Below are 19,043 nucleotides of genomic sequence, written 5' to 3' on the forward strand. Positions count from 1 at the left end.
GCTCAGAAAAAGCAGCATATCATCATCAAAAAGATGGATTTTTTTGCTCCGCATCACCCAGACAGATGCCAGAAATAGAAGCATTCACATGTAATTTGATCATAAAGGGCTCCAAAGTCAGAATAAAAAGAAAGAGGGACAAAGGGCAACCCTGTCAAGTTCCCTGATACAACAAAAAAGGCTGTGTCAGGGTTCCATTTACTAGAAATCACACTACAGGGGCTGTGTACAATGGTAAAAATGCTTTAATAAAATTACACTAGGGATCATCTGCATAAAATTTGCACAGGGACAAAACATTTGACCTTGTGGACCATCCCCTTCAATTGTCTAGGCTGTAATCCTTTGGTATCCCTGGCCCAAGTCTGGTTCTGGTTAGCAGATTTTCTCCAGCATAGTTCATTTAGATCTGACTTTCAGCCTACATTGTCCGCCCCCCACCCCAGCTCTATTCTGTGGAGTCTACCAAGGTTCAGTACTCTCCCCATTATGTTTTAATATTTTCTTAAGTCCATTAGATACACTTGTCCAAAACTCTGGGATCTTTACCTACTATTACGCCAATGATATCCTGCACTCTGGACACTGCTCCAAATAACAATGGTTTACCACTTGTTTCTTCTTGGCTCCATGATCACCGTTTAAATGGTTTTCAAAAGTGATGAAGCAGAGGAACTAAAAGAAATCTCAGTGAACAAGGAAGATGTAGTGAGCCAAATCGATCAGTTTAAGAATAGTAAATCACCTGGACCGGACGGCATGCACACTAGGATAATGAAAGAATTGCTGATCTGCTGTTAGTGATCTGTAACCTGTCATTAAAATCATCCATAGTACCTGAAGACTGGAGGGTAGCCAATGTAATGCCGATTTTTAAAAAGGGTTACAGGGATGATCAAGGAAATTACAGAGCGGTAAGCCTGACGTCAGTGCTGGGAAAAACAGTGGAAACTAATGTAAAGAATAAATGTATCAAACACATAAACATGGTTTAATGGGATAGAGTCAGCATGGATTCAGCCAAGGGAAGTCTTGCCTCACCAATTTGCTTTATTTTTCTGAAGGCGTGAATAAAGTTCAGCTGGTTCATGTAGTATATCTAGATTTTCAGAAAACTTTTGACAAAGTTCCTCATGAGAGACTCCTGAGAAAATTAAAGAGCCATGGGATACGAGGCAATGTTCTGTTGTGGATTATGACTTGGTTATTGAACAGAAAACAGAGCGTAGGGTTAAATGGTCATTTCTCTCAATGGAGGAGGGTGAACAGTGGAGTGCCGCAGGGATCTGTACTGGGACCGGTGCTATTTAACATATGTAAAATTATCTGGAAATTGGAACGACAAGTGAGGTAATTAAATTTGCAAATGACACAAAACTATTCAAAGTTGTTAAAACACATGCAGACTATCCAAATTGAAGGAAGACCTTAGGTAATTGGAAAACTGGGCATCCAAATGGCAGATGAAATGTAATGCGGACAATTGCAAAGTGATGCACATTGGAAAGAATAATCCAAATCATAGTTACCTGATGCGAGTATCAAGCTTGGGAGTCAGCATCCAAGAAAAAGATCTAGGTGTCATTGTAGACAATACACTGAAAACGTCTGCCCAGTGTGTGGCGGTGGCCAAAAAAGCAAACAGGATGCTAGGAATTATTAGGAATGGATTGGCAAATAAAACCAAGAATACTATAATGCCACTGTATCACTCCATGGTGCGACCTAACCTTAAGTACTGTGTTAATTTCTGGTCACCGTATCTCAGAAAAGATATAGTGGAATTCAAAAAGGTTCAAAGAAGAGCGACCAAAATGATAAAGGAGATGGAACTCCTCTCATATAAGGAAAGGTTAATGAGGTTAGGGCTCTTCAGCTTGGAAAAGAGATGGCTGAGGGGAGATATGATTGAGGTCTACAAAATCCTGAGTGGTGTAGAATGAGTAGAAGTGAATTGATTTTTCTATTCTTTCACAAAGTACTAAGACTAGGGGACACTCAATGAAATGACATGGAAATACTTTTTAAACAAACAGGAGGAAATATTATTTTACTCAACAAATAATTAAAGCTTTGGAACTCGTTGTCAGAGGATATACGTTTGGACAAGTTCCTGGAGGAAAAGTTCATAGCCTGCTATTGAGACAGACATGGGGAAGCCATTGCTTGCCCCGGGATTGGTAGCATGGAATGGTGCTACTAATTGGGTTTCTGCCAGGTACTTGTAACCTGGACTGGCCATTGTTGGAAACAGGATACTGGGCTAGATGGACCATTGGTCTGACCTAGTATGGCTATTCTTATGTTTTTAACTTGTGACCTGGATTGATGCTGTTGGAAACAGAATATTGGGCTTGATTGACCTTCAGTCTATCCCAGTATGGCACTGCTTACATTCTTATGTTAACTGGCATGTAAATGTTATTACCTGCCTTGCAGAATTACCCTTTTGAGCCATGTTTTCAAAATGTTCAAGTATGCTAACAATACTGATGCCATGCTGTGTGCAAACAGCTGTTAGTGTGTGTTAATGTTAAACATAGTCCTTTGAATCTAATTACCACAGGTGTAATTTTATGTCAACGAGTCTAGGCAGGAAGGCAATGTGCCTATGTGTCCTTAGGAAATACCCTACCGGCCAGCTCCTGCATAAAGTTACACCTGCTTTGAGGTATGTACAGGTAAGAACTGATACATATTTAAGTGTTTTATGATGCAAATGGTCTTATTTTACTCCAGCTCTACTTATGCTCCACTGTCAGGGACATCTATACTGCTACTACTACTAATAATCATTTCTATAGTGCTACTAGACGTAAGCAGCACTGTACACATTATATGCAGGTACTTTCTCTGTGTCTAGAGGGCTCACAACCTAAGTTTTTGCACCTGGGGCAATGGAGGGTTAAGTGACTTGCCCAAGGTCACAAGCAGCTGCAGTGGGAATCGAACCCAGGTTGCCAGGATCAAAGCTCACTGCACTAGCCATTAGGCCACTCCTCCTTCCCTGGGTGCCGGGTTTGTAACACCAAGGTTCTGGGTTCAAATCCCACATCTATACATATATAACACAAAGATCCGCATGTTGTGATACTAGTGCATACCTGTATGTGTGTATATACTCGAGCAAATATACAAGAGCCTTCTTATATGAACATTCAGAGCTGGTGGTTGGGAGGCGGGGCTAGTGCTGAGCAGACTTATACGGTCTGTGCCAGAGCTGGTGGTGGGAGGCGGGACTGGTAGTTGGGAGGCGGGGCTAGTGCTGAGCAGACTTATACGGTCTGTGCCAGAGCTGGTGGTGGGAGGCGGGACTGGTAGCTGGGAGGCGGGGCTAGTGCTGGGCAGACTTATACGGTCTGTGCCCTGAAGAGGACAGTACAAATAAAAAAGTAGTACATATGAATTTATCTTCTGGGGCAGACTGGATGGACCGTGCAGGACTTTTTCTGCCATCATCTACTATGTTACTATGTTATTCATAAATTGCTTATAACATAACCCCATGTCAATTTCTAAAGCTTGGCAATGAAAAACACTGCTGAAATGTGGTTGTATAAAAGGAGCTATAAGAAGATAAAGTAAATCCTACAAGATCTACTAAACAGTTAATGGCAAAGCAGAGAAAATAAATCATGAACTGCAGACTATTAATCCACAGCTCTAACCACTAAACCACATCTTCTTACTCATTAGATCATTCTCCAATGTGAAAAAAAAAGACTAAGGGAAGTAGTTTAAAACGCAGGATATATTACCAGGATAAAGTTAAAACCTCTTTGCCAAAGTCTTCACAGCAGCCTCCACACACTGAACTCTTTAGGCTGTTCTTCATATTACAGGATCATTTCCCTTAAAGCCATTTAACAGTGCAACATGTCCGCAGAAAACTGTTTTTCGTAGTTACGTGTGTATGGAATGTTTACTGCGTTGGCAGTTGTTTGATTAATAACACAATATTCCCACATACTCCTACGTCCATCTGCTGTAGCTCAAGAGCATGTCTCTATGCAGAAGCATGCTGGGTCAAATACAAAAACATAGAAAGATCAGACTGTAAATGAACATGAAAAAAACATTGATCTTCACAATGGTTTCACCGTTATTCTTTCTAATCCAACAGAAGTTGTAAAGAACTAAACAAAAGGGGACGAGAATGTTGGTCCATCTGTCTGGGACAAAATTTACTGGCATGGGATGAAACTTGGCATGTGAGGAAAAATAGCAAAGGGACACATTTAGTTTGAAAATGGGGAAAAAAAATCAGACCATGGGTTTCAGAGAAATAAGAACCCCTTTCCCCCTCCCCCTCCCCAAAAAGTCCCAATGCATTTCTGCAGCATAGCAATTTACATACATTAAATCAACTCCTGGCCTGCCAATTCCTCAAAAACATTTTAAATGGTTTAACTTAATGATTTCTCTTGCCCTCCATCTGATTGCGCTGCATTGGAAAAATAATCAGCTTGCTTCGTTTCATGAATGGTGGAACCTGCTGTGTTCATACAGGCGATATGAGGAAATAGCTGCCACAAGGTTTGGTCATGTCTCATCTTTTTATAAAGCATGGTCACTGCTAGATAGTGTAATCCTGTAAAAAGGGAATTAACTTCCTAAAAGTATGTTTGTATATGCTGTTCTACTTTATTTTTACCAGCCCACTGTCACATTTATTTATTATTTTCTTTTCTCTCTTTCTTATTTCAATAATATATGCAGATGTATGTTTCTACAAATATTGTACTGTTTAAAATTAATAAATAAAGTAAAAAAAAAATCATAGGCTGTTAAGGGATTGCTCCTTTCAAATTGCTTCTCCCTGTTCTCCAATCTACCCCAAACCACCAAACCCCAAAACTACCCCCTCCTGAGCAACTTCCTCACCACTCTGCAAACTGTCCCCACCCATGAATACTCTCTCTCCTGCAAACTGCCCCAACACACACACACATAAGTAGAAGGCCTGGAAACAATTCCATGAGCCATGATCTGCATGCTTTCCCCACTTGTTTCTGAGATTATTCTGCATGAAGTTTGCTCCTTATTTCTTTTCATTTTATACGAATGACCTGTTTTTCATTCTCATATCAACACCACATGTTATAAGCTGAATTTGCCAAACAGAGCAGTGATTTTTCTAAAGCTTCCTCCTCATATATCCAAATTATTAAGTATCACAGTGACTGTTGTTAATGGTTCCACCAGCCAGGAGGATGCTGAAAATCCCACTGTCCTGTGTTTTTCTCATCAAGGCATGTATTCTTCTAATCTAAATATCAGGTGAGTTCTTTCCTAAGAATTTCTACAGCAATTCCAGCAATCTGAAAAATCTAATCAAATTAAAGACTGACACCCAGACTTACATCTGAAGCAGGCGAAGGTTAATAATAAACAGGCCCTGTAGTATATACCTGTGTCACTCATTACAGAGCATACTATCACTGGTTTTCAACCCTTGCTGAAAATATATCTAACTGACAAAGAAAGGAATACAGCTTCCTTTCCATTCTTAGCCATCTTGAGGCTGGAAACTGCATTTCTTTCTACGGCCCAAAGGTGCGAGAAGAAAAAAGGCTGCCTGGCTAACAAGAGAAGTTCAACTATTCAGAAAGTATAAAAACAAGGCAGACATCTTTGAGGAGGAAGGCTCCTCCATCCAAACTTGGTAGTGTGGGGGGTGAGTTAAGAGACTATAGTGGTAATTTGACAAGCATTTGGAGCACAGTTTAACATCATATTTACTACAGTGATTGTGAACGTTTTGTCAAGATTTCGTCAAAGAGTGCAGCTGGCACCAACTTTCTGTGAAGAATTTAACCCGGTAGCAGAATTCAAGTTTTGGCCTGTTTGATGACATAGCACACCTTTGCTAAAATTGAAGAACTGATGCTCCTAGTGGAGCATTTTTTAAACGTGGAGCCATTTTGCTGCATAGATTTGGAAAGACTGAAGTTTAAATTGTGTGGTCTGAGCCTGTAACAGAACTGGGGAACTTTGTTGTTGAGATGAGTGGCAAAAAGATCTCCTGAGGGGGTGCCCCAAGCTCAGAAGATCTTACGGGCCATGCCCATGTTCAGAGACCACTCATGCAGTTGCAAAATCCTCCTCAGTCTTTTCCCAGGCAGTTGTCCTTTCCTGGTGGGCTTGTGGCTCAATGTACCATTACGTGAAGGAGGGCCCACTGCCAAAACTTCCACTGCTTCCTGACACAAGAGGTAGGAACCCATACCCCCATGCTTCTTTACAAAAAACATTGCAACCCTGTTGTCCATTTGAATGAGAATAATTTGGTTCTGTAGCTGATCTCTGAAAGCGTTTAGAGCATTCCAAATGTTCCCGAGCCTGAAGAGGTTGATTTCCTAGGCAGACTAAGTTCACTGGTTGTGAAGCCCATCTATATGAGCTCCCCATCCTAAGTTGGATAAATCCGTTGTTAACACCTTCTGAGGAGGCAGAATTTGGAATGGTAGTCCCACAATCAAATTTGATCAAACTGTCCACCAGAGATGGGCATGAATTAACTCTGGTGGAACTTGGATTGCATTTACTAGACTCCCAGCCGCCTGAGACCTCTGGGAAGCTAGGGTCCACTGGGCTGCTTTCAAATGAAGCTGTGCCATGGGAGTGACATACATGTTTGAGGCCATGGCCCATAAATCCCAACATTTGCTGAGCTGTGACCCATTGCTACTTCGAACCTGCAAGGCTAGTGCTGTCAAGGTGTCTGCTCTCGCTTGTAGGAGAAAAGCCCACATTTGCAATGTATTGAGCAGGGCTCCTATGTACTCCAATTGCTGGACTGGAAGAAGGGGGGACTTGGGGTAGTTTATGACAAACCCTAGTAGCTCCAACACCTGAATAGTTGGGTGCATTGACTCTGTCGCCCCTCCTCCGATGTGTTCTTGAGCAGCCAATCATCTCAGATAGGAAAATACATATACTTCAAGTCTGCGTAAATGCACTGCTACTACCACTAGACACTTTATGAATACCCTTAGAGCCGACATGAGCCAAATGCAGAACCCGGTACTGGTAGTAGAATTTCCCTATCTGAAATCAGAGATACTGCCTGTGACTAGGAAGTATCGAAATATGGGTAATGCATCCTTCAAGCACAAAGAGCAAAGCCAATCCTTTTCCTAAATCATGGGAGGAAGGGTGCCCAGGAAAATCATCCTGAATTTTTCTTCGGTCTAGGATGGAACAAAATCCCCCCATTTTTTTGGGCACAAGGAAGTGCCTGGACTAGAATCCCTTCCCTTCTTGCCCTGTTGCCCATAGAAGGGTGGAGATTTCCTCTACAAGTACCTGCCTGTGCTGAGAGCTGATGTATGAAACTCTCGTGAGCAATTTGGTGGTCTCTGATGTCAATGCAGGGCATAGCAGAGATGGACTATTTGAAGAACTCACTGGTTGGAGGTTACAAGGGGCCACCTGTGTTGTTGATAAATATTCAGCTTCCTTCCCACTGGTAAGCCATCTGAGATGGTTACTTTGAGTGTGGCTATGCTCTCCTGAAGCCAATCAAAAACTCATCTCTTGCTATGAACGGGAAGCCGGCTGGGGCTTTTGAGGGTAGGACTGGCGAGGCTGAGAATGCTGAGCCTGGGGGTTCTGAGCAGAGCAGAAGATGGTGGAAACCTACACCTCTGAGGGTAGTAGGGTCGCTGCCTAGGCCAACTCAAAAACCTCCTAGAAAAGGAGGCAGTAGCTGGAGGTTGCCAAGACAGGGTTTATCTCCAACCAGGTTGCCACCTCGGCAGGGAACGCCCGCCAACCTCTCCTGAACTGCTGTTCTAGGTCAGAGGCACACAGCTATGAGTGACTGCGCATCCCTACCCCCATGGTTGAAAGTCTGGACGCTATATCAAAAAAGTTGTACATGCCCCTGACCAGATATTTTCTACACTCCAGCTACTTACTGGCTAACACAAAGCTCTGCAGCCACTGGGGGGGGGGGGGGGTCCTCTGGGACATCCAGAAAAGAATTGCAGTCAAATTAAACTCCTCAATTGTGAGTTGAAAAAGGAACCGCTTTAAAATTGGGGTCTGTGCTCCAGCCTAAACGGGCCTAGCAGCTCGCGAAAAATAAAGGAAACTGGAAGAGCCAACAAAAAAATAGTTAAAATAAAGAGGAATTAGAAAACAAAAAGAAGAACAAATAACAGCCAATAAGATACAAAAACACCTGCATGGGATGCCACTGCGAAAGAGAGAGAAATACATGCACTGTGAGAACACAAAGCGCGAGACTGAGGTTACTAGTTCATCAGGTAGGAAGGCACTAGCGCATACACAGCAGGTTGCTGCTAGAAAGTTCTCCAATAATCTTGCTAGTCAGCATCCACACAGGGCTCGGTCGGATGACATAACCCATCTGTGAGAATACAACGGCCTGTTTGTCCTCGGAGAACTACAGATACTGATAAGCACACACAAAACAATTACTATAAATGTGAATCCTTGTAGACAGACCTAAAAATGGCTTGAACTGAAGTGTTTGTGCAATTATTCTAAATTCTTTCCCAAAAGCCTTAAGCTATATGAGTTACAAACTGAAGGGGCTAACTACTTGTAGGTCACAGAGTATATTTAAAAAAAAATTTCACATCCTAGATTTTGGCAGTTTGGCTGGAAACATGATACATAAATTCCAGAAATACCGAACATAGGCTGGTTGTAATAAACATGAAAAACCTCCGAAAAAGCTTTGACCAGAACCTTTCCCTCCAATAAATACAGCTTAGATTACAGAGAAACAATCCTGGGCAAGAAGACTTTCATCCATTAATGGACAGCACTGTCAATGACCGGAAATAATCTCAAAGTACAGAACGGTCCACTTAATTGCGTGCCAACTAAAAACTTTGCACTAGCAGAAAAACAAGTAGTTCCTTATAGCAAGCGCATGGAATGCATCTTGGTACAATGTACTGAAATATATTATTCAGCTATAGCAGTAAGTATTGCCATCAAGCCTCTCATGAAATCATTAAACACCATAGAGGCCAGTTTCAAAAACGTGCAAACTTTATACAAGTCAGATTGCTTGGCTATGTTTATAACAGGCAGAAAAATGTAATCTCCCTCTGGCATGCAGAAGGGAAAAAATTCCTTAGGAAAAACTGCAGTATCAGAAACTCAAGGAAATAGCATTATGCATTTTTGTGCAAAAGGGATGAAAATGTAAGTATCTGGCAAAGCTCTACAATGCTATTAAGACTGTCCAAGCAACCTGACTCATAATTTTTTTGTAGGTTAACCTTGCTTTTGTTGGACTTGTTACCTTGCATTCAACCCCAAGATGTATGTAAGTACATCCCCATTATTAATATCTTAACATTGGCTTTTGCAATGGGACTGGATACAGTTTAAAATATTGTCCTTGGCTCACAGGTCAATTTATGGTGGTGCTCAATATCTCAGTAACACAATCCCAAGTAGGGAAACTTGTCAAGCACTGCAATCTGCCGAAAGAAGCATCATTACTTGAGCTTCCCTTACCTAGAAGCTTCCATTCAAAACAGATCATGGAGCAGTCTTTTTCGGGGATTACATATAGCTGATGGAATGCTCTTCCCCTGACTTTGTGGAAAAGTCTGGATTATTATAGTCTTAGATATTATTTGAAAACTTGTTTTTTGGGGAGGAGGAGTGATAGGAAGGATGACTGGAGATGGGGGGGGGGGGGTTGACCTTTTTGGTTTTGTTTTACTGTGAATGTAGTTTTATATGATTTTGTAAGCTACCTTTATCCTTCTTACTCATTGAAAAGGCAGGTTATAAATGTTGGATCAAGTGCTATGGTATGCTTTAAAGATCAGAGGCTGCTCGCTTTAGAAGCTTTGTTGTGCAATACAGAAAGAGTTAATTCTGCATCTACATTTGTTGTTGAGGAGTGAAGTCTGTCCACAAGAAGATAAACAGAGCTGTGATCTTTTTCTGATAGACCTCTGATGCAGGCATTTGCTGAAACACAGGCCATATCAGGTCTTTGAATAAAATTGCTTCCTCTGGAATGTGGCTCCACCTCGTTGCTCCATCTGTGGCCCTATAGACTTCCATTACTTCACTATTCATTGTGTTGCTGTTTCTCTCTGATCTGCTTGTTTCACAGATGATGCCGAGGCAGCATTTACAGCCCCTGACTTGTGGGAAGCCACAGGCATTGATCAACATACTCGAGGTCTATGTTACAGTGCCCAAACGGAGCCACAGTCTATGGCCCCTGGCCAAAAACAATCACTAATAAATCACACTACTAGAGGCAGCAAACTAATCCAAAAACTACACAAACAAATCAAGTTTGCAATTACACTAAAGTGTATAAAGCACCAATTAAGACTTCAATCAAATATAACAACAAGAAATCTCAGAACTCAAGGGCCATCTCTTCAAACCTGACTACTGTCTCAATTACAGTCCGATATCATCACTGGTTTCTAATCTGATCACCAAGGGGAAACCCAGTGAGAAAAACCTCCAACCAAAACTGGAGAAAAGCTCACTGTTCCAAACAAACAAACAAACAAAAAACAACAACAACCCCAAACCAAAAACATTAGATCTCATTTATTAAATAGGTCAATCAATCGTCAATACACACTGTAGCTTCTATATGTAACTTGAAAGTAGTATTCTTAATCAGTGTTCACTAGATTTGATGCTATAGAAATGCTAAATAGTAGTAGTAGTAGCAGCAATATAAACCTGAACTAGAGGCGCGTTTGAAATTCAAGATGATTTATCTATGTTTTTCTTTGTGTGTTATTTATTTAACAATGATAGCTCTGTTCACTTGGAGAGTATCAACTGCAGTGACAATTTTTTTTTTCATTTTGCTTAAGAAGGAATGGAATACATCCCCAAATAAGACAGCAGTTATAACGGTTTACTTAAGTGCCTCTAATAAGCTATTTATTTTCCTAAACACTGTGGTGACACAGAACATCTTTCTAATGTATGTCACATGTGTTTAATTTCATTGCTTGCAGCTTCAGGATGGGTCACACAGGAAAGCAGGCAGTATAGCCACAGAGTTGGGAGACTCCCAATTGTGAGGCTGCTTTCATTATATTTCAAGTGAATCCAGTTATAATGCTTTTTCTTGTCAACCTTGACACAGTTCTAATCATCACGGGCAGGAAGTAAGTATCCCCTTTCCACCCCCAAACACTTAGTTACATGAGGAAGAAACAAGATCCCTGGTGAGACTAGAGGCTGGAATGGGTGGATCTTCCTATAAAGGACTTTGTTTTAACTGGGTACAACTATTAAGCAGAATATTACAAGACTCAACAAAAATACATCTATTTTGCTTGATTTGCTCAGTGCTGAAAAAAAAAGCGCAGAAGTATGCAATTAAGTGCTCTATTCCTCACCTCTTCTTCTTTTTCAAGAAAATTTAGTTATGAGACCTTTGGACCTGGGTTCATATTCTATCTTCATGACTCACTGTGTGGCATTTAGCAATTATTTTACATACTAGAGCTCATAAACATTTGATTTATTCATTTTATCCTAGTTTTCTATAGGAAAACTTGCATAACATAGTAACATAGTAGATGACGGCAGAAAAAGACCTGCACGGTCCATCCAGTCTGCCCAACAAGACAAACTCATATGTGTATACCTTACCTTGATTTGTACCTGCCTTATTCAGGGCACAGACCGTACAAGTCTGCCCAGCAGTACTTCCCGCCTCCCAACCACCAGTCCCGCCTCCCATCACCGGCTCTGGCACAGACCGTATAAGTCTGCCCTCCACTACCTCGCCTCCCAACCACCAACCCCTCTTCCCCCCACCTGCTCCGCCACCCAATTTCGGCTAAGCTTCTGAGGATCCATTCCTTCTGAACAGGATTCCTTTATGCATATCCCACGCATGTTTGAATTCTGTTACTGTTTTCATCTTCACCACCTCCCGCGGGAGGGCATTCCAAGCATCCACCACCCTCTCTGTGAAAAAATACTTCCTGACATCTTTCCTGAGGCTGCCCCCCTTCAACCTCATTTCATGTCCTCTCGTTCTACCGCCTTCCCATCTCCGGAAAAGGTTCGTTTGCGGATTAATACCTTTCAAATATTTGAACGTCTGTATCATAACACCCCTGTTCCTCCTTTCCTCCAGGGTATACATGTTCAGGTCAGCAAGTCTCTCTTCATATGTCTTGGAACATAATAAGATCACTGTGTCTGCACCCTTCCCCCAAACTCCTCACCAAATAGCTACTGCATCCTTCAAGCAATTTCATTCTAATATCTGCCTATGACCGGTTGTGCAAGTTCTGCACAAAAGACACAAGAAAAACAGCCCTGGGGGAACCTCGAGAAGCAGGAAAATGTTGGCAAAAGCCAGCACAGGCTCTTGATTATACTGGACTGATAAATTGGATAACTGTGCTACAATTCATCAATGGAGCCTTTGTAAAGGATCATTTTGTGTTACTTGTTGTTAGAAAAGTTACATTAATAAAGTTAGAAAAATGAGAGCAGGACCAAGCATGCCCAGTTGGGAAGCTGCAACAGCCAGCTTGCAAACCACCTGGTAGCACAAGCCTAAATGTGTGAAGCAAGAATAACAAGCCTTCACTGTTGAGTTTATGTGAGGCCAATCTGACGAATCTTTCCAACTGAAGAAGAAGGGCAACCTTCGAAAGCTAATCAAGAAATGTATTAAGTTATGTCCAATAAAAAAGGTATCATCATGTGAGGCCATGGGAATAGTACAGCCAGGAAGCTTGAATTTACAAAACAAAATATTCTGGCTGTGATATAATTGCTGCAGAAAAGGAAAGGAGACTTGTGTTTGGATGGAAACAAAATCATGAAATAAAGACTTCAAGCTTTCACAGTACAGGGGTGGGAATGTTCACAGACTGTACCTGAAGCAAACAAAAAAGTTACCAACAGGCTCAAAACCAAGATGAGGGGAGTTTCTTCTTTGGATCAAAAACGCTATCTATACACTGACTTTTGATGCCACCTTATTCTGACTGAGTTGTGAAGCTGCCATAGATAGAGCTTCCTGTGACCCATTACTCACAATTTTCATATGTCCTTGACACTTGGAATCCTTATTTCTTTTATTTACTGTATATAAACAGGCTGGGCAGAGGAGTAGCCTAATGCTTAGAGCAGTGGAGCCGGGAGCCAGAGGGCCTAAGTTCAAATCGCATGGTGGTTCCTTGTGGCCTTAGGCAAGCTACTTAACCCTCCATTGTCTTGAGATGGCCAGGAGTGGCACCGGCAGCCTCACCCCACTTAGGACCTGCCACTAAAATTATCACACTTGTGGTGGCCCCATGATCCATTCATGGCTCACTGCTTGTGGGTACTAGTGTGACCCCTCTCCCCCGAAAAAGCCCTATGGCGTGGGGCTAGAGGCAGGAAGATTTTCTGTTGGTCACTAAGACAACAGGGGCTAGGACTGCCAGTCTGGTGAGTGGACATGGAAGGGGCCAGCCCTAGTGGGCACGGCCAGGAGTTGATAAGAGTTTGGTTTTATGAAAACACAAGCAAAAACAGCCTGTTTCTTCAAAAATGAAATGGGCCCTAGGAAGGCTCTCGTCTAAGCGATTTCTCATCTCTCCCCTGCCTTCCCCTCCATGTCCAGCGATTCTGCCCTGCCCCGCCCTCCCCTCCCATCTCATCCATGTCCAGCGATTCTCCCCTCCCTTCTCATCCCATCCACGTCCAGTGATTCTCCCCAGCCCCCACCTGCCCCCCTTATAAGCACCCGAGTTCCAGTTCAACCCCAGCCCTCACCTGCCCGCCCTCTTCTCCCACAACAGCACTCCTTTCCTTCCTGCCACCCTTCCTTTAAAACTTTTATTTTACCTGAAGTCGCAGTGGCGTCATTGAAAGCAGCAGGCTTGGCTCGCCTCCAGCCTTCCCTTTTCTCTCAGTGTCCCACCCTCCTCTGATGTAATTTCATATTTCCACGAGGGTGGGACACTGAGAGGGAAGGGAAGGCTGGAAGCAAGCCGATTACGTATACCTCATTTGCATATGGTTATGAACCCAGCCAGCCAGCCATCCAGGGACGCAGATTGACAAATTATTATATAGGTGATGGTCTTTTGTAGCCCACCTCCACTAAGAATCAAGTACTGAGGGGGAAATCTTGGGATAAAGGAGGACTTTGTAGCACTTGGTGGATGAGACCCCTGATACAGGGAAGTGGGTGCCTGCAGCTGGTTTTCCATGAGGGAGGGGGGGGTGGCCTTAAGGGAAAGAATGCCTGGGAGAAAAAGACTGGTCTGCCTTGAGGGTCAGTTAAAAAATTATGAATCATTGGTAGCATGTATATAGTGAGAATAACCAGATAACTTTTTTTTCATATGCTCAGTAGGATCCCCATCTAAGGGTACATAAAATTCTTTATCTACTACTACTACTTATCATTTCTAAAGCGCTACTAGACGTACGCAGCGCTGTACACTTGAACATGAAGAGACAGTCCCTGCACGACAGAGCTTACAATCTAATTAGGACAGACAGAACAAACAAACAAACAAACAAACAAGAGGTAAGGGAATATTAAAGTGAGGGTGATAAAATAAGGGTTCTGAACAAAGTGAATAAGGGTTAGGAGTTAAAAGCAGCATCAAAAAGGTGGGCTTTTAGCTTAGATTTGAAGATTGCCATCTGAAAACCTCCATGATATATTTCTGTCAATCTAAAATCACAATACCCCCACCCTTGTCTGCAGGTTTGATTATGATATCTGGATTTTTAAAGAAAGTGTGGAATGCTTGATTAAAGGTTATAGAAAGGTCATTTAAGGCTACTTAATTCTAATTCTTCAATATCTTTTAGGACAACTTCATTAAATGTAGTGATCAAGGTGTCAGGTGGACCTGGTGGTATCCATTTTGAGTCATTTCTGACATCTGAAGTGATGCATCTTTTGCAGCTGTATCCATTTTGGAAAAGAAATGCCTTATTTGTAGCTTCCTATTAAATTTAAATAGATCAATACGAGTATGAGGTAGTAGGCATCAATGATAAACCTTTCTTTAGTACTGTTTCGCCAAGTGTGGATAAATCTATACTTGAAGATTAAAAATAGAAATATTATAAACCACTTTGCTCGTGAGTGGAAGCCTCTCTGCCTCTCCCTCTGAAACTGTAAGGAAACCTCGGATTATCTGGCTTGTTATGGAGTCCTTCCACCCTAATCTTAATGGGTCTCTGGCCCATAGTTTATCTAAAAAAGCCATTGAAGGGCCTTGAATGGGGAAAGGGCTAGTAGGAGGAGAGGTAAAGAGGCTGTCTTCAGAACCACTTTGGATTCTCTTTCTATTTTGTTCTCTCCTTAATCTTTCTGGTGATTCATTCTTATTCTGTCTGTTCTCTTCTTCCGATATAACTCTGCTCCTACAACCCTGTACTAGTTCCTAACAAATCTAAATCCCTCATCCCTGCACCGCTGTCTCAACCATGCACTGAGACTTCAGAGCTCTGTCTACCTCTTGGGTCCTGTGTGTGGAATGGGGAGCATTTCCGAAAATGCTACCCTGGAGGATCTAGACTTCAGCTTTCTACCTAAGAGCCTAAATTTGGCTTCCAGAACCTCCTTCCCATATTTTCCTATGTCATAGGTACAGACATGTACCAAGACAGCGGGCTCCTCCCCAGCATGGTCTAAAATCTTATCTAAGTGAAGCATGAGGTCTGCCACCTTCACATCAGGTAGGCATGCGACTACTACTACTACTACTATTTAGCATTTCTATAGCGCTACAAAGCGTACGCAGCGCACCAGGTGATCCTCACGTCCACCAGCTACAATAGCTGTCCTCACCCTTTCCTCCTGGATAGAAGCTCCTGGAGACACATCCTCTGCGCAAGAGGATACTGCATCCCCCAGTGGTCAGGTCCTAACTACAGGATTATTTTCTCTTATTAGGGGACTTCATGCCTCTAAGTCAGCACAGAGGCTGCCAGACATGTGGTCTGGTTGCAAAATCACCCAAATGTAATGTAACCTCTTTCCATATTTCTTCAAGTATAATCTTCCCCCTAGATGTTTCTATTTAGGCGTTTCCCTTTTACCCCTTCCACTACTTATAAAATTAAATGACCATAGTATTATAAAAGATTCACAAGAGCCCACCAGAACCCCTTCTATGTCATTATCAGAGGAAACAATTACATCCAATTGATGTCCACCTACATGTTAACTTCTCCCATTCCTCATTTTCGGCTTAAGACCATTCAGAAACTCTAAAAAGGACACAGTATCAAAACAGGATAAATCATCCAATTGTAAACTGAAATCTCCTACAAATCAATACTTGATAAAATAGCCTAAATTGAGTAATCACCTGTAAATCCTCCATAATTAATTCCCATCTTCCTGGTGGTCTATAAATCACCATCAACTCTATAGTACATAAGTAATGCCACACTGGGAAAAGACCAAGGGTCCATCGAGCCCAGCATCCTGTCCACGACAGCGGCCAATCCAGGCCAAGGGCACCTGGCAAGCTTCCCAAACGTACAAACATTCTACTACTACTACTATAAAACACTTCTACAGCGCTACCAGTCGTATGCAGCGCTTTACAACTTACCTTCATTACTTTGGCTTTAACTTTGATTTCAAAGATATAATTAAAAATATACCACTCTCTCACTCACACACACACACACACACACACGTCAAAGTTGCCAGGTCTGCGGGTTTCCCGCCCAATTGGGTGGCTTTCCAAGACCGGTTGCGGGCAAGTTTTGCCAGCTGTGGGCTGCGGGAAATTGGGCGGCTTTTAAAAAGCTGTGGTGTGGATTTGGGCGCTTTTCTGGGGCTTCTATTGGTCCAATTTGGTCCAATAGAAGCCCCGCAGAGGCAGGTTTAATGACGTTGGGGGCGGGGCTAGTGATGTCGGCGACTACATCAGGGGCGGGGTTAGTGACGCTGGCGGCTACGTTGGGGGCGGGGTTAATGACATCAGAGGCGGGGTTGATGACATCGGGGGCGGGATTTAACTTTGTGCAGGTTTTGGGCGGGGAAACTTTTTTCAATCTGGCAACCCTGACACACGTCTGTCTACCCTATGCTTGGTACTAAATGAACAAAACATCCTGGCCCCTGGACAGTTGCCACTTGTATCCTATTTGTCTCTAAAGAGGTTCCAATTTAACTTGCTAATTAGCAGTCACATTCAACAGGATCTTCTTTGCATAAGTCATCATGTTTGTTGTTGATATTCCTTAAGAGAATATGAATTAGGTTTCACTGATCTTTATCAGGTTCCTTATCTTGTTCTCCATAATTCTCTCTCACAGTTTCATTATAGGAGGAGAAAAGCATAGAACGGTATACTGCAGAAAATGGCTGTTTGAGGACCGAGAGAGAGAGAGAAAAAAAAAAAGAGTGCCCCCTTCCAAAAAAATACAACTCATCCTCTTCAAGAGTTCTTTTTTTTTTTTTTTGGGGGGGGGGGGGGGTAGGGTGGCGGTGGGGGGGATATAATTTTGTAGGAGTATACTTTGGAACATCCAGATAGAAGAAAACTAGATAAATGTTTACAAAATAAATCAATTTAAACTTATCACATGGATGCAGCTAAATCTTACCATGGAGAGTAAAATAGGAGTTATAAATATGGTAGCACTGCCAAGGTACATTTTATATTTTGCATCCCTAACTTATGCAAATCATAAAAGCTAATTTTACAACTTTAAAGTGGGTTACATAACTTTTATAATAGAGCAAAACTATGCCCAGAATTATTAGAGTAGAACTGTAATATCTGATCCTCAACAAAGTGTTTGGTTCACCACATTTTAAAATATATGACTGGGTAATTGCCTTTCTCAGACCACAAATTAATATTCTTTTCCTCTTTCCACTGTCTTGTGAAGAACATGGTTGGCAGGCTCATCTACAAAAACTGCTTAGATTCACTGTCCCACAGTCTACTGCATCTGGGATTTGTTAGGTAGACAGTTTCTGGCCAACTCAGCCATCCATCTATTTTTATCTATTTTTATCAGTAAATTAGATTTTTTTTTTTTGGGGGGGGGAGAGGTGTGTGTGTGTGTGGGGGGGGGTTAAGATGACTGTGGAAGGCAATGACAAACCACCCCACTAACAATCTGTCACCACGCAAGTGCTAGCTCCCATAAGTCGTTTGCAACTTGGTATTGGCGTACAGTGGACTACCTTCACCCGTTACCATTTTTCCCTCATTACTCAATTTGATTCCTTCCTGCAGTCCTTTGTTGCCACTGATACCCTAACCCAATGGCTCCCACTTCTAGTGCTCAAGGGCCACCAACAGGTCAGGTTCTAAGGATATCTCTAAAGAATATGCATGAAAGATATCTGCATACAATGGAGGCAGTACGTATGCAAATATTTCATGCATATTCATTAGGGATATTCTGAAAAAGTGACCTGTTGGCCTTGTCTGAAGTGGGAACCACTGCTAACCAATAGTCAGCATGCCCAGCTCCCAAAGCAAACTGCCTCATTATGCAATTTCCAGTTACACATCTGAGCAAAGACCTGTGTGGGGAAAGAATTGACAAAATCTTGTAACAATGATTAGATTTTTTCCTATCATCTACTCTAACTCTTGATGATTTTATTCTTTTTGCCTTACCTCCTTTCCATAAAGAACTTTCCCTCACCTATTTCTGTTGCCTTTTCCATACACATCTCCCAACTCTCCTTTCTCATCTTCCTCAATCTTTCTTTCTCTGTATCATGCCCAGAACATTCTCAAATCCTTTCCAAGAGCTGTCCAAAGGGGTGGGCAAATGAGGTGACTTGGGAAGCACTCTGATGCCCTTTTGAGTCAGGCTGCAAGCACATGAGCCCAAATGTGAAGGGGGTACCAAAAGCAATACTTACCCTGCTTTGCTTTCCTCTTGTCCATAAATCTCTCCCTCCATACACTTTTTCCTCACTTCCTGTCCCTCTGCAACCACTCCATTTACAAACTGTTTCCCTCCCTCCACAGTCTCTTTACCCATTTTCTTTTTCCCCCACTCTAAAATTTGCATTTTCAGCTTTTCTATCTCTACTCTTT

The 19,043-nt window shown here is 42.2% G+C and overlaps 1 protein-coding gene and 1 long non-coding RNA gene across 2 annotated transcripts in view; one reads left to right on the top strand and one right to left on the bottom strand.

Annotated features, from left to right (window-relative positions):
- Nucleotides 1-19,043, bottom strand: part of ME3 (malic enzyme 3) — a 202,653-nt gene that overhangs the window by 59,657 nt on the left and 123,953 nt on the right. The gene's annotated exons all lie outside the window — the stretch shown is intronic.
- On the top strand, nt 1,689-16,114 carry LOC115468436. Its single transcript, XR_003941868.1, has 3 exons — nt 1,689-1,778; nt 5,609-5,611; nt 16,094-16,114. It is a non-coding gene; the product is annotated as an uncharacterized LOC115468436 (long non-coding RNA).

The sequence above is a fragment of the Microcaecilia unicolor genome, chromosome 4 (assembly GCF_901765095.1).
Source record: "Microcaecilia unicolor chromosome 4, aMicUni1.1, whole genome shotgun sequence".
In the NCBI taxonomy this organism is placed as follows: Eukaryota; Metazoa; Chordata; class Amphibia; order Gymnophiona; family Siphonopidae; genus Microcaecilia; species Microcaecilia unicolor.